This window comes from Papio anubis, unplaced genomic scaffold (assembly GCF_008728515.1).
Source record: "Papio anubis isolate 15944 unplaced genomic scaffold, Panubis1.0 scaffold11, whole genome shotgun sequence".
In the NCBI taxonomy this organism is placed as follows: domain Eukaryota; kingdom Metazoa; phylum Chordata; class Mammalia; order Primates; family Cercopithecidae; genus Papio; species Papio anubis.
The window spans coordinates 188,309-204,127 of record NW_022160124.1 but is presented as its reverse complement, the minus strand read 5'-3'; the positions used below and the strand labels follow the sequence as shown (position 1 = coordinate 204,127).

Below are 15,819 nucleotides of genomic sequence, written 5' to 3'. Positions count from 1 at the left end.
TCCTGCGTTTTGAACTAGGATTTCTCAACCTCAACATTATCGACATTTTGAGCCAGATAATTCTTTGGTGTGGGGCTATCCTGTATATTGTAGGACGTTTGGCTGCATCCTTTGCCTCTACGCACTAGATGTCACAGCAACCTATAATCTCCCATTAAGACAACCAAAAACTGTCTCTGGACATTGTTGACAAGCTTCTGAAGGGTAAGAGGGGTAAGATCACCCTCAATTGAGAACCAACGATCAGAACAAGGAATAATGCCCATCTGTGTGAACTGCACTCTAACATTTACCTGACTGTGTGATTTCAGCAAGTCACTAACCTCTCTGAGCCTGAGTTTCCTTATCTTTAAAACAAAAAGTAATGCCATCTGTACAAACTCATGTGATTGGTGAAAATGAAAATAGAAATTATATATATATATTTAATGATTTTATTTATATTCACATATATGTATAGTCCCCCAGTACAGCACCAGGCTCAGAGTTGACAGGAAATGCCTATGATTTTTATTATTTTTAGAAGATGTGATGGCCTGACATTAGGGTCCAGGCTATTGATATCCAGCAAGCTCTTTCTCCTCTCTGCAATCTTCTGTAAATGCCACTGAACAATCATTTCATAGTGAGGACAGCTACCTTGGCAGCAGTGAGCTGAGACTGTGGACTTCTCACATTTGGAGGAAAGAAGGAGTGCTTGCAAGCCAGGCAGGGTTGTCTTTGCCCATACTGGAAAACAAACTACACGCTATTTGTTTGTTTTTGTCATGTCTTTAAGCTTCCTTATCTCCAGCTGCAGGATTCTGCAAAGTAAAATTCAATTAGTATTTATCATCCTTTTCCTAGCTGAGTAAGTCAACTGCTTTCATTGCTGAAACTCATAAAAAATGTGGAATTGCCAATGACCTCTGAAAATTTCAAGATTCGGGGACAGAAAAGGCCTAGGTGCAAGAGCAGGAGAGAAGTAATGCTTTTCATAACAAAATAACCATGTTGCTATTGTGATCACGGTGCTATATGAATATGAACAGAATCTTCAATTCTGGGGTTTTCAAACTTTGGCTTTCCCATGAAACTTGTGTGTGAAGAAGTCTAATACTGTACAATAGATGACAGTGGGACAGCTTTGTCTGTTCTGGCTGCTTCTTTCTGTTTCCACCCCCCACCGTGGATGTTTATGCTGGTTGTAATTACAGGGGACTAAAAGGCATATATGCATCTTTGGAGCCAGCACTGATTATCTCATATCCACCCTGATGACCAGCAAGGGTCAAAGGAATGTGTGCTGGAGACTTCATGGGTCTATCCCTGACTTCTTTCTCCCCTGGAAATGGCAAGTAATACCCATTCCATTCTGGTCCCTCCCAGCAACCCTGGTTTGATCAGGCAAGTACATGCTGAGACAACTGCCTCTGCCTTCACTCCCATTTCCAGAACCTGCCCAGGAATGATAACTCATGAACAAATCCTGCATCTGCATCTCAGCCCTCCTGTTTCCTGGACTTTCATTAGTGTGACTCGGATTTTTCCCCTGCCTTCCTCTATCATGAGATTTGGGAAAGCTCCGCCATCTCTGACAATGACCAGCTGCCAGGACAGGATGCCTTCAAAGTCAGAACCTGATGTAGCTAAAAGGTGCCTGTTTTTTCTCTTTCAGCTGTCATTGGAGCTAGTGTGGCTGTCCCCAGGCATTCTTCTTGGGCAACATGAAAGATGCATTTGGATTCTTGAGAAAATCTGCCTAGGAATAACCATCAGAAAGATGCCCCAGTTAGGGAGCTGCCAATCATCGCATCTGTTTCTGAAACCTCTTCTCCATCAGCATCCACTATAGAAGGGCATGTTTCATTTGTTTATTCATATAAGCTTCATAGTGAGAAGTCGTTATCTGTCTCAGTCATTCCCTTTAGAGTTTACATGCAATAGGTAATAGTTTCTTATGAATGAATGAATGTGGGATAGGAAAAGCACTCATCTTTGAGGTATAAAAACCGTCAAGTGTACCAAACTCACAGTCCTTTATTCTGTATTGCCTAGGTAACTTCAAGTAAAATTCACAAAAGCTGGTTGCCTGGGGTCAAATACAGTCAGCAGTACTGTTTAATCTGTAAACGCTTTGTCTACATGATGCTTTACAGATAAAACTAAATTACTTTTTAATATACATTTGGAAATTCAACACAAAACTCTGGATTCTGGCTTCTTCTGGAAAATGACAGGATCTGGCAGCCTTGGGCTTGCCTTTCCAGATTTTTTTTTAAAACTAGCTATTTTTTTCTCATAACCATTATTTTATTATAATAAATTAGCTTTATTTTTCTTAACTATTCTTCCCACCAAGTAAAACTCAAACCCTGGACATAATATAAAAAACAAACACAAGAAGATTCTGAAAGCTGGGGAGAAAAAGGCAGACCACCTAGGGGCCTTGAGACCTAAGAAATGACACAGTGGTGAGTTCTTTAGCTTTTCTTTTTACCTCATATATCCAAAACTTGGAGCTGAAGGAGAAAGCAACTCAGAAATGACAGCTGGTACAGAGAGAAACCAAAAAATCCCCAAGAAAAGGCTGCTCTCTCTAGCCAAAGAGCTGGGAAAATGGCAACATAGCAGAGAGAAAACCTTCAGACAACAGTCGCTCTACTCAGACAAACACTGCATAAAGAATTGTGGCCTCACTCCTACCAGGTCAGCAAAGAGTGAGTAGAAAGCCTGGACGTCCACACTCATGGGGCTGTAATGAGGTGCTCCCACACCCAGCTGGAGGAATATCAGAGAAGTGAGGAAGAAAGCTAGAACTTTCATCCCCAATGGCTAGCAATAAGCACCCTCTTACAGTACAAAGAGCAACCTCCTATAGACTACATGAGAGGCCTGTATGTCCACCCTCACTGGCAATAATGAGGAGTTCTATCCTCTCCCCACCAGGGTTGTATCAGAAAAGGCTAGTTGAGGAGTCAGGACTTTCACCATTGCTCAGTTTTAATAAAGCCACTTCCACTGCAGTATTACTGGAGACCATATGAGAAGCTGGAACTTCCACTCTTACCCAGCAGTAATGAAGTGATACCCCCTTAGGTGTCAATGAAGGCCAAGGAGAGAACCTGGAATTCTACCTCCAGTTAGCAATAAGGAGGTGATGTCCCCATTGCTGAAGCAATGTCAGAAAAAGCTAATCAACACAGAAAATTTAAATAAGACCCAGAGTCTCAGAGCATAACACAAAATTGCCCAGGTTTCAATAGAAAAATTACTCATTACCTCCAAACCAGAAATAAGTCAACTGATTTTTTTAAAAATCAGTAGATGCCACTACTGAGAAAACAGAGATATTACAATCATCAAACTGCTACAGACTGAATATTTACGTTCCCCAGCTTCCTCATTTATATGTTGAAACCTAACCCTCAATGTGATATATTTTAAGGTGGGGTGTTTGAGAGGTGCTTAGGTCATGAGGTAAGAGCCCTTATGAATGGAATTAGTGCCTTTATATAAAGAACTCCAGAGAGCTTCCTCATCCCTTCCACCATGTAAGGACACAGTGAAAAGATGACGTTCAATAAACCTGGAGGTGGGCCCTCACCAGACACCAACGGCATCTTCATCTTGGACTTCTCAGCCTCCAGAACTACAAAAAATAAATTTCTGTTGTTTATTAGCCACCTAGGGTACGGTATTCTGTTCTACCACCCTAAATGGACTAAGACATTGACAAAGATTTTAAAGTAGCCATGATAAAAACACAAGTATGGTCAATTCTAAACATACACAAATCAAAAGTAGAAAGTTCAAACAAAGAAGTAGAAGGTATCAGCAAAGACATAGAAAATATAAAGAACCGTCTCTACTAAAAAATACAAAAAACTAGCCAGGCGAAGTGGCGGGCGCCTGTGGTCCCAGCTACTCCGGAGGCTGAGGCAGGAGAATGGCGTGAACCCGGGAGGCGGAGCTTGCAGTGAGCTGAGATCCGGCCACCGCACTCCAGCCTGGGCGACAGAGCCAGACTCCGCCTCAAATAAAAAAAAAAAAAAAAAAAAAAAGAACCAAATGGACACTTTGGAACTACAAAATAAAATAACCTAATTAGAAACCTCAGTGCATGGGCTCATCAGCAGAATGGAGGAAAGAATCAATGCACAGGAAAAGAGAAAAATAGGAATACGTAATCTGAGCAATAGAGAGAAAATAGGCTTACAAAATACAGAGCCTCAGGAACCTATGGAACTATAACAAAATATTCAACATTCATGTCATTGGAGTCCTAAATAGGAAAAAGAAAGCAGTGCTAAAAAACTACTCAAAGCAAAAATGGCTAAAACTTTCCACAGATGGTGAAAGATACAAACCTATAGATTCAAGAAGTTGAACAAACACCAGACAGGATACGCTCAAAGAAGTTCATGAAAAGACATCACAATTAAACTGAAAATAAAAGACAAAGTTAAAATCAGCCAGAATGGTACCTTACCTATAGTAAAACAAACAAACAAACAAACAGAATGACAATGGATTTCTCAGCAGAAATCAAAAAGGCTAGAAGGAAGGGCACAATATTTTTCAGGTGCTGAAAGAAAAGAATTTTCAACCCAGAATCCTATACCCAGCAAAAGTATCCTTCAAAAATGAAAAGAAAATCAAGACATTCTCGAATATAGAAAAAACAAAAGGAATTTGTCACCAGCAGGCCTATTCTGAAAGAAAGGTTAAAGAAAGTGTTCAAAACCAAAAAAACTATAAAATAGAAATCTTGGAGCATCAGAAAAGAAGAAAGAATAAGATAAGCAAAAACAATGGTAAATACAAAAGCCCTTCCTTCTCCTGAGTTCTTTAAATTATATTTTACCTTTTAAGCAAAAATTATAACACTGATATGGCTCTAAGCATATATAGAAGAGACATTTAAGACAATTATAAACAGAGGAGGAAGCAGCAATGGAAAGGAAAGATTCCCAAATATCTTTTGAACTGAGAAAATGACAATACCAATAGACTATAATAAGTTATGTAGAATACCTAGATCAACCACTAAAAAAAAAAAAAAAAAAAAAAAAAAAAAAAAAAAACAGCCACACAAAAAGATACACTCAAAAAGCCATAGTTATGTAAACATAGAGTTCTAAAATGTGTTCAACTGACAAGAAAGCAGGAAAACAGAGCCTCCCCCTCGCCCGCCAAAACATAGAACAAAAACAATAAAATGGCAGATCTAAACCCTACCATATAAATATAAATGATCTAAATACAACAATGAAAAGGCAGATCTTAGCAGAGTAGATTGAAAAACATGACCCAACATGCTGCTAACAAAAAATTTACTTCAAATATGACAGAGGCAGTTTGAAAGTAAAACAACAAACCAAAAAAATTGAAAAAAAGAATATATCATGCAAACAATAATCAGAGGAAAGCAGAGTGGCTACATTAATAACAGATAAAGCAAACTTCAGAGTAAAAAAAAAATAGTGGAGACAGAGAGTGACATTGCATAATGATTAAAGGGCTGCTTCACAAATATGATACAGCAATTCTAAATGTGTATGTACTAAACAACAGAGCTGCAAAATATGGGGAAAATCGGTAGAACTAAAAGGAGAAATAAACAAGTCCATAATTGTAATTTAAAACTTCAACATCCATTCCACAATAATTCATAGAACTAGTCAGAGAATCAGCTAGGATACAGAAAAGTTCAACATCAAATAACAGGATGTAATTGACATTTATAGACCCGAACGAAAGCAGAATATGCATTTGTAGGAAATGCCCACAGAATGTCTACTGAGATAGACTATATACTATACTGGAATATAAAGTAAACCTCAAAAAAATTGAAATCATACAAAATGTGCTCTCTGAACCACAATGGAATTAAACTAGAAATCAATAATAGAGAGATAACAGGAAAATCTCCAAACATTTAGCAACTTTGCAACACACTTCTAAACGCATGGGCCAAAAGGGAAGTCTCAGTGGAAATAAGCTAGTACATTGAACTGAATAAAAACATAACACATCAAAATTTGTGGGATACAGCTAAAGCAGTGATGAGAAGAAAATTTATAACATTGAAAGAGGAAACATCTCAAATCAATAATCAAAGCTCCCACCTTAAACATCTAGGTAAAGAAGGGCAAAATAAGCCCATACAAGTAGGATGAAGGAAATAATACAGAAAAGCAATAAAGAAAATTAATAAAAGCAGCTGTTTCTTTGAAAAGGTTTATAAAATTGATAAACCTGCAATAAATATGAAATAGTGAAAATATAAGTTATCAATATCAGGAGCAAACCAGCAGATATTACAGATCCTGCAGATATCAAAAGGCTACTACAAACAACTACATAAATTTGTCAACACATACATTTGTCAACTTAGACAAAATGGACCAATTCTTTGAAAAACAGAACCTACTACAATCCATCCAATATAAAACAGACAATTGAAGAGCTCTGTAACTATGAACGAAATTGAATTCATAACTTATAAACTCCCCTAAAAGCACTGTCATGGAGAATTTCCCTGGGGAATTTTAACAAACATTTAATGAAAAATTAATATCAATTCTACACAGTCTCTTCCAGAAAACAGGAGGGGATGCTTCCCAATTCATTTTGTGAAGTAGTATTACCCTGACATAAAACTAAGCAATAACAATACAAAGAAAACTAGAGACTAATATTCCTCATGAATATGGATAAAAAAATTCTCACTAAAACATTAGCACATAGAATTCAGCAACCTATAACAGAATTACATACCACAATTAAGTAGAACTAGTCTAAGGATGTAAGGTTGATTCAACATTTGAAAATCAATCAGTGTTATTATAATATTAACAAACTAAAAAATTACATATTCATATTGATGGATACAGGAAATAAGTATTTGACAAAATCAACACCCATTTATAATTTTTTAAAAAACCTCCCAGAAACCCAAAAATAAAGAACTGCCTCAACTTGAAAAAGGCATTTACAAAACCTCTACAGGTAACATTATATTTACTGGTGAAAGACTGAATATGCTTTCCCCTGAGACTGGGGACAAGGCAAGGATATCTTCTCTCATCACCTTTGTTCAATATCATGCTGGAACTTCTAGTCAGTATAAAGACAATAAAAAGGAAATAAAACCCAAAGGATCAGAAAGGAAGACATAAAACTCCCAAATTGCACACGACTTGATTGTCCCAAATGGAAAGTCCCAAGAAATCTACCAAAAAGAAAAACTCTAGAACTATTATGTAAATTCAGCAAGGTTGCATAACATAAAACATAACGCCATACACATAAAAAAATTGTATGTCTATATGTTGGCAGTAATAGCAAATACAACACAATTAAAAATACAATACTATTTACAGTCACTCAAAAAATGAAATACTTAGGTATAAATATAAGAAAATATGTGCAGGAGTATATATTTAAAACTGTACAACACTAATGAAAGAAAAGAAACGTAAACACATGTAGGGATATAACATGCCCATGCACTGGAAGACACAACGAGGTAAGATGTCAACTGTCCTAAAGTTGCTATACATGTTTAACTCAGCACCTATCAGAATCCTTGCAGGATTTTTTTTTTTTTTTCGGTAGTTATAGATGAGGTTATCCTAAAAATTTTTGATAAGATAAAGGAAATAGCATAGTTAAAACAGTTTTGAAAAAAAAAAATTGAGAGTAATCCATTTACACAATTTCAAGACTTAGATAGCCACAGTAATCAAGACTACATAATTTTGGTGGAGCCATTGACACAAAGATTAATGGGTGAGAGAAGATAATCCAGAAATAGACCTATACAACTATGCCTGCTATGCTCTGAATGTGTGTGTCCTCCCAGCAAATACATATGTTGAAACCTAATCACCCAGGTGATAGTATTAGGAGGTGGAGCCTTTGGGAGGTCATTAAGTCATGAGGGCTGAGTTCTCATAAGTAAAATTAGGTCCCTTATAAAACAGGCCCTAGAGAGCTGCCTTCCCCTTTCTATCCTGTGAGGACTTAGCTAAAAGTGACATTCATGAAGGAGAAAGAAGGCCCTCAGCAGAAATCAACAATGCTGGTATTCTGATGTTGAGTTTCCCAGGCTCCAGAGTGGTGAGAAATAAATTTGTTGCTTATAAGCTTACTCAGGCTATAGTGTTTTGTTATGGCAGCTTCAATAGACTCAGATGATGCCCTGCTGATTTTGGTCCAAGGTGCAATTTAATGGAGGAAAGATAAACTTTTAAACAAATGGATGAGGGAGGAATTAGATAACCACAGGCAAAAAATACAAATAAAGGAGTCTCAACCTAACTGTACAGGTTTTACTTTATATGAAAATGTTTTGCTTTATACAAAAATTAAAATATTTACAAACCACATATCTGACAAAGAATTAGTACTTAGGATATGTGAATAATTCTCAAAACTCAACCTTAAGAATATAAATAACAAAAATCCTAATCCAATTATAAAACGAACAAAAGACATGTCATGAAAGAAGATATACATGTGGAAAATAAGCATACGTAGAAACATTTGATATCATTAGCCATTAGAGAAATGCAAATTAAAACCACAATGAGATAATACACACACACCTAAATGACTATAATAAAAAAGTGACAAGATCAAATGCTGGTGTGGATGCAGAGAAACTGTATCACTTATACACTGCCAGTGGGAAAGTAAAATGGTACAGCTAGAATGCACTTCAGCAGTTTCTTATAAAACTTAACATGCAACTACTGTATGACCCGGCAACTGTACTCCTGACATGTATCCCAGAAAAATGAAGACTTACATTCACACAAAAGCATAAATGTTTACAGCAGCTTTATTCAAAATGGTCCTAAATGTGTAATAAGGAATGGTTAAAAAGAGTGTGGTATATCCATACCATGGACTACTACTCCACAATAAAAAGGACAGACTATTCATATAGGCAACAATTTAGATGAACTTCCAGAAAATGATGCTAAGAGAAAAAAAAGCCAATTCTAAAAGGTTGCTTACTGTATGATTCCATTCATGTCATATATTTAAAAGGACTAAATTACTGAATGAGAACAGATAAGTGGTTGCCAAGGGTTAAGGAGAGGTGGGAGGGAGTGGGTACGGCCATGAAAGGGCAATGTGGGATCCTTGTGGTGATAGAAATGCTCTGCATCTTGTCCGTACTAATATCGATAGTTTGGTTGTGATATTTTGCCATAGCTTTGGGGGAAATGGAGTAAAGTATACACATAATCTCTCTGTATGTCTTACAACTGCATGTGAATCTATAATTACCTCAAAATAAAGAGTTTATTTTTTAAAAAAACAACCTTCTTCAACAATAATCAACCAATTCTGGGTAGCATCAGTCCCTTTGCTTGTTGCTTCCTTGAATCACCACAGTCCCCTCTAGCCCAGACTTCCCTTAGCCAGGCCTCTTCCCTCACTGGCTACCTTAAGCATGTGTGTGGTGACAGGGAAGCACACCAGCTTGGGTGGCATTGCTCCCAGGCAACCAGAGGGCCACAAGGAGTTGGGATTAACCCCTGCAGGGTGCAATGTAAGCATCAGGATGAGGCATGCCCCTCTCTCCCTACCACCATGCTTCTTAGTGGTAGGTTGTAAGCCACTCAGTCCTTTTCAATTCAAATCAACAAATATTTACTGAGAACTTCTAAGCTAGCTGGTGTGCTAGGACGTAAGGATAAACAAGCCTGCTTTCGTATGGGGAGCAGACATTGAAGTAGATTGCATTGAAAGTGCTGCCGAATTCGGGACTGAGCCCAGGAGCAAACATGCCAAAGCATAGAAGGTGAAGGGTCAGCTTAAGCATGTAACATAACAATCTATCATTCATTCATTCAACAAACTTTGAGCGCCTACTCAGTGCTAGAAACAAAAAATGGATTCAGACACTTCCACTTAAGACTAGTGAGGAGGCAGGCTCACAAATAGACAAGTACACTCCACTGTGGCAAGTGCTGGGGCTGAGAAGAGCACTGCAGGACCTGTGGCCATGAGGATGGATGCCAAAGGAATGCTACTCAAGAAAGAAGACTCCACTTCACATGAGATCAATGCTGATATCAAGTCCTGGGTGGGGCGGAAGTGAGACTTTGATATGGAGCAGGTGGAATTACACGGCCCCTCTCAGCACTCCCCTGCTGTCTGACTACACCATATTGGGTTGCATTTGGCTCAGTGCCCTCTCATAAATCAAGTCGATACATTTATAGTCATGTCTGATGAACTGAATGTGGGCATGGAAGGAGAAGTGAGTGGACACAGTGGAAACCAGATGAAAGTCAGGAATATCAGCTCTTGAGAGAAAAGAAAAGCACTACTCATGAGAAACAACTGAGAAGGCAGATGTCAGAATCAGCAGCAGAGACTTCAGTGGGAGTTTACCTACCATAGTATAGTTCCAGCCTGCATTTGAATACATCACTCAGACCTAAAACCTGGGAGCATCAAGCCTCCTCTGAAAAGGAAAGACTATGAAATTATAGAAAGAACAGTATCACTAAGAGTTCAAACAACATCTCTGATGGAGCTCCTGAGCAAGTAGGCCAGAAGAGAAAGGCCTTTTCCTCCTTGCTGGGGAGAGGGGTGATTAAGGGAGGTCAGCATGATCCAGGGGTAGGTCAGCATCACTGTGGGCCAGTGAGGACAGTATTAGAGTAACAAGCATCCAGAGGCAGGCAGTGATCACCAAGAGGCAGAGGCTGAGAGCATACACCCCAGTGATATGGCCAGCCTGCCACTTGTGAGGCTGGTGTGGAGGCTCATCTCAGGGAGACAGAGCAGCACAGGCAGCCTCAGTGCAGATATGACAGGCAACAGGGAATAGCAGATAAGAGAAATGGTCCAAGGAGTGGCAGAGGGGCAGGCTGCAGTGAATGTCTCACCTGGTGTCTCACCTCTTTAGGGACTTCAAGGGAGAGGCACAAAAAAAGGAAAGGGCCAAGGGCCATGCAGTGGATTTGGGGACAAAGAGAATAAAGATTTTTCCCTTGCAATCCACAGCCTGGTAGAATCAGAAAAAATGATGTTTGCTAATGTCCCCTCACTTCCCAAATTTGTGTGTTTTTTTTTTTTTTTAAATTCCTTGCTCTTCAAAATTTGCTGTTGGTATCATTAATGTGCAGAAAGAATCCCTAACACACTTGGATTCACCTTTCCATTTTAAAAAAATACACCAACTGTATTTGAATGAAGTCACAGCCATCCAAGCCAACCACTGCAAATGATGTCACTTACCACGGCACAGCACTGTAAATTAGATAAATAGTAAGAATTTTTAAAGTTTGTAGATCATGTTGAACTTGGCTTAATAGGCCCTTTCTTCAAACCTCTGAAAGGATGGCTCATAAAGAAGTAATTAGTTTATATAGACTGTCAAGGTTCATGGGGGACAGCTGGCCTTTGATGCCTCATCTGTGATTACAGGCGGCTACAAGATAATAAAATCAAGCTCTGAACTCATGCCAAGGTATTCAGTGATCTCACTCCGGACACTCTGCCAAGCAGAATAAACTATAAATGGCTGGTTGCACTCTTGTTCTTTGGTTTGTGATCTCAAACAAGTTCACTGAGACATTTAGGACTTTCAGAGGCCCCAAATTCCCATTAAAGTAAAACCATTAACCTTAAAAATTCATGTTCATAATTAATATTTGTGGTGGGCTCCAATTCCAGGACTATTCAATATGGCTACTGTAGTAAGCCACAGAAATGGCTTCTGGAGGAGAAATTTGAACTGGTATTAACTTGTCTTAATGTGGTTATTAAACAGTCCAATTACTGGCAGTAGGAGCTGGTTCTCAATATCATTGCTTTTGCTGTGATGATTGCCAGTTATATCTTTTTAAAAGATGATTTCCTCATTGTTTTCAAATTCCCAGTTCATTCTCCTCTATGCTGCCATCTTATCTGAGCTGTCTTGGGTCCTTCATTCTTCTGCAGCTTTAGTGATGCTCCATGTACCCTTAACACAGTAAACTATATAACAGGTGGTTTTCACTAGGCCTCTTGGTTTCCAAGGACAGAGCCATTCTTACCCATCTCCAAGAGATAGAGTGGATAAAAATGCAACAACAAAGATGATTTAGTGGAAATTCAGGATCAGTATGACACCAGGACCACTTAGGAACTGAGGCTATCGTTCCCTTCAGGGACCACACACTCCCTCCCCTCTGGGCACATCTGCTTCTCTCTGAGACCACCGTCCTCCCCTCACTCTGCTAACAGGCTACTCCTAACTGCAGTTTGAGCATGTTATGGAAGCTTCATCTCCAACAGTTGCCTCCTTCCCCACATGCCCCCCACCATCCCCATTTGCCCTGCACTCCCATCCTTTTAACTTCTCAGCATTCAAACGGGAAGCCAATTGCACTATTTGATCTTTTCAATCCAGCTAGCAAGTTAGGCTGCAGCTTGGCTCAGGTGCCCACCCCGAGTCCAGTCACAGTTGGTCAGGTGGGCTGGGTCATGGGGCTTGGAATCTGACCACCAGGGCAGTAAGCAGGGAAAATACCATAATGTGTTTGCATCATTACTTGTCGATGAAGCATGCCATTGATTTAAAGTCTCTGATATCCCAGAATGTCTTTAAGCTTGCAGCTTGTTGGATCTTAAAGTGTTCTTCTAACAGAAAAAAAGAAAAGTGGTTGGGGGTTTTGTTCTTTATTTTTTGTTTTTCCTGATTCATTGTATAAAGAGCCCTGACTTTGCAGTTCCAGGTTTGAACCACTGTCTTGCACTGAGGCTGGACAGAATCAGCCACTGATGTGAAGACGAATGAAACTAAGAGTTTTCTTAGGGACTGAGCCCAGGATCCTGAACTTAGGAGGATTCTGCAGACTCTTACCAAGTCCACCGGACTTGGGATGTAGCAAAACCAAATGATGATGAAAGAGAAGAGTGGTCAACGGGGAGCAGTAGAGAACAATAAACAGGGGAGCCCCTTTTAAGGAGCAGAATCACTCTCAAAATGTGTCAGGGGGTACCTGGCAACATTTTTCCAGCAGGATATCAGAATTGCTATGGGCCACACCAGTGGTAGCTATGTGTCTCCCATTCTTCTCCTCTTGGAGTGGGAGTCTTATTGAGTTTTCCTTCCCCTGATATATATGTGTGAGAAGAAAATTTGTCATTTATCAGCCTCTGGATCAAGAGGAGTTGCATCTAGTTCTGATAAGGATCACAAAATATTGATCTTTAAGCCAGATGCCACGATTGGATACATTTTGGGGGTCCCCAGGATAGGGATGAGCATATTTTACATGAAATAAGGGTGTGAATAATTGTGACCTACGGTTGAGCTGTGATGGAATGATTGCATTGATAACCCTACCCCCCGCCCATGCCCTGTAGTAGTCCACTCCTGCACTGACTCTGGGCTTGGCTATGGGACTTGCTTTAGCCAGTGGGACAGTGATACGGTTGGCTCTGTGTCTCTACCGGAATCTCATCTCCAATTGTAATCCCCAAGTGTCAAGGAAGGGACCTAACAGGAGCTGACTGGCTCATGGGGGTGGTTTCCTGCATGCTATTCTCATGATAGTGAGTTCTCATGAGATCTGGTGGTTTCATAAGGGGCTCTTCCTCCTTCACTCTCTCTTTCACCTGCCACCACATGTCTGCTTCCCCTTCTGCCATGATTGTAAGTTTCCTGAGGACTCCCCATCCAGGCAGAACTGTAAGTCAACTAAACCTCTTTCTTTATAAGTTACCCAGTCTCAGGGAAGCTCTTTACATAGCAGTGTGAAAATGGACTAATACAGACAGTAACAAACTTGTCATAAGTAGCTGCTTGCCAACATGCTTTTACATTTCTGTACTTTAAGAAATGAGCTCAGGGTAGCCTGCTGGAAGAACACATGGAGAACAGTGTCATCCCAGTCAAAGTCACCGTACAGAACAGCCAGCCTATGGCCTACTCATTAACAGCCGGTGGAGACATAAACAAGCCCAGCTGAGATCAGTTGAGCCTGGCTCAGATGAGCAGAGCTGCCCAATAAGCAGGTAGACTCAGAAGAAAGAAGAAATGGTTGTTGTTTGATGCTCCTAAGTTTTGGGGTGGTTGTTGCACAGCAATACTTGGAGACATCTGGGCTGAAATTACAACTTCACCATTACTACTGTGTTCTTGGCAAATTATATGATCTGACTTAACATCAGTCTCTCCTATAAAATCATAATAATGCCTATTTCAGAAGATTGTTGTGAAAATTAAATTATGATAAAGTGAAAATTAAATTATGATAAATTATGTAAAATAATGCCTGGTGTGTATAAACATTAGCTAATTTTCAGTGCCGTTGGGTACAAGTTGTTTTCTGTACAACGATGTATGGCCCAGGGGACAAGTAGGGGCAGAAATCCACTTCTTTCTCTACTCGCCAAGCCATGTGCTCCGGAGTGAGACAGTGTCCATCTGTAAGAAGGGGCACCTGTTTCTAATTTGCACAGTTAGTATATGGGCTGGCACCAGATCTGCTATTATTATTGATTTTATTATTCACTTTTCATTTTGTTTTAGTATAGTATTGTCATTAACTCAGAGTCCCAGAAAACTTGAAATTCCTGTGTCCAACTGTTTCTCTCAAGCTATGTCCTACGGCCAGTGCCTCAAGTGTTCTAACCTGAAACTCCACATCTCCTGTTAGGGTGACCAACTCACTCTGGTTTACGAGGACCTTCCTGGTTTGGGCACTAGAAGTCACACATCCCAGGAAATCCTTCCTTTCCAAGCAAACCAGGATAGTCCATCTCTCTGGGTGTCCCCTTTCAACCTTAGTGAGAGAAAATGGCCCAAAAGTTTCCACTGATTGTCCCCTAAACATTAGTTTGGCCTAAAGCAGAACCTAGCAATAGCTTTCTTATTAAGAAAGTCCAACAGCTCTGGGTAAGGCTCACTGGTGTATGGTTATGATAGGCCTTGCTGACCCCATCCCTCACCTTCTACCATCAATCAGATCATGAAACCCATGGTCCCTGCTGTAGGTATTTACCTGTGACCTTTTACCCTCTTCTTCTTAGCTGACTGAAGCCTGCACCTGTCCTCCTTCCTCTGTACTCTGGCTCTTAGTCCCTCCTCCAGCTATCCCCTTGGGGCATCCTCTTCAGGTTTGCTCCATGGGCTTCATGCCCTCAGAGCCTGCCTCTGACCACTCAGCACAGGAGGAGCTGTGTGTGCCCATCCTCACAGGTCCCCAGCTACTGCCAGTAAACTCCCTCCAACCAGGACGCTGTGGACAGAACTGGGGCATCAAGGTTGAGCACAGAATATGATGGAAAAGTACACAACAGAATCTTGTAGGTGAGAGGCAGTAGCCCAGATGGTGGATTCCAGATAGGTCTGAAGCTGATATTCTGCAGGGAGGGTGATGAAGCCACATGACTGCTTGGGAAGCAGAGTGGGATGCCAGGGGATACCCTGCCTTCCGGTCCTCAGTAATGGCCCCAAACAAACCAGCTTGAAATGCAAAGGCACATCTACTGTGAGACTGATGTGGATGGCATCTCTGCCGTGAGGTCTGAGCTCAGAGAGCTGTGAGGCAAGACAGAGTGAAGAAGGCTGGGTACTGTGCTCATGATCCTGAAGGCGCTGGACAGGGAAGTGAGGTCCTGATGTGGTTATTCCACAATATCCCATGTGGTTCTCACTCACAGACCTCTTTCATAATTTTTGCTGCTTCCATAAACTGCCTAAATATTAGTTTACTTACAATTTGTTTTAATTTGGTGTTTTTAAAAACTCGAGTGCATTTATTCTAAAAGAGAATGACTAAAATGAAAAGCCAGCAATCCTTGCCTTGAATAGAG

At 40.2% G+C, this 15,819-nt stretch overlaps 1 long non-coding RNA gene across 3 annotated transcripts in view; it reads right to left on the bottom strand.

Moving 5' to 3' along the window:
* Positions 1-420: 420 nt before the first annotated feature.
* Positions 421-15,819, bottom strand: part of LOC116272463 — a 136,103-nt gene continuing 120,704 nt past the window's right edge. For all 3 annotated transcript variants that reach the window (XR_004181137.1, XR_004181136.1, XR_004181138.1), the window contains one exon: positions 421-803. This is a non-coding gene — a long non-coding RNA (uncharacterized LOC116272463). The remainder of the gene's footprint in view (positions 804-15,819) is intronic.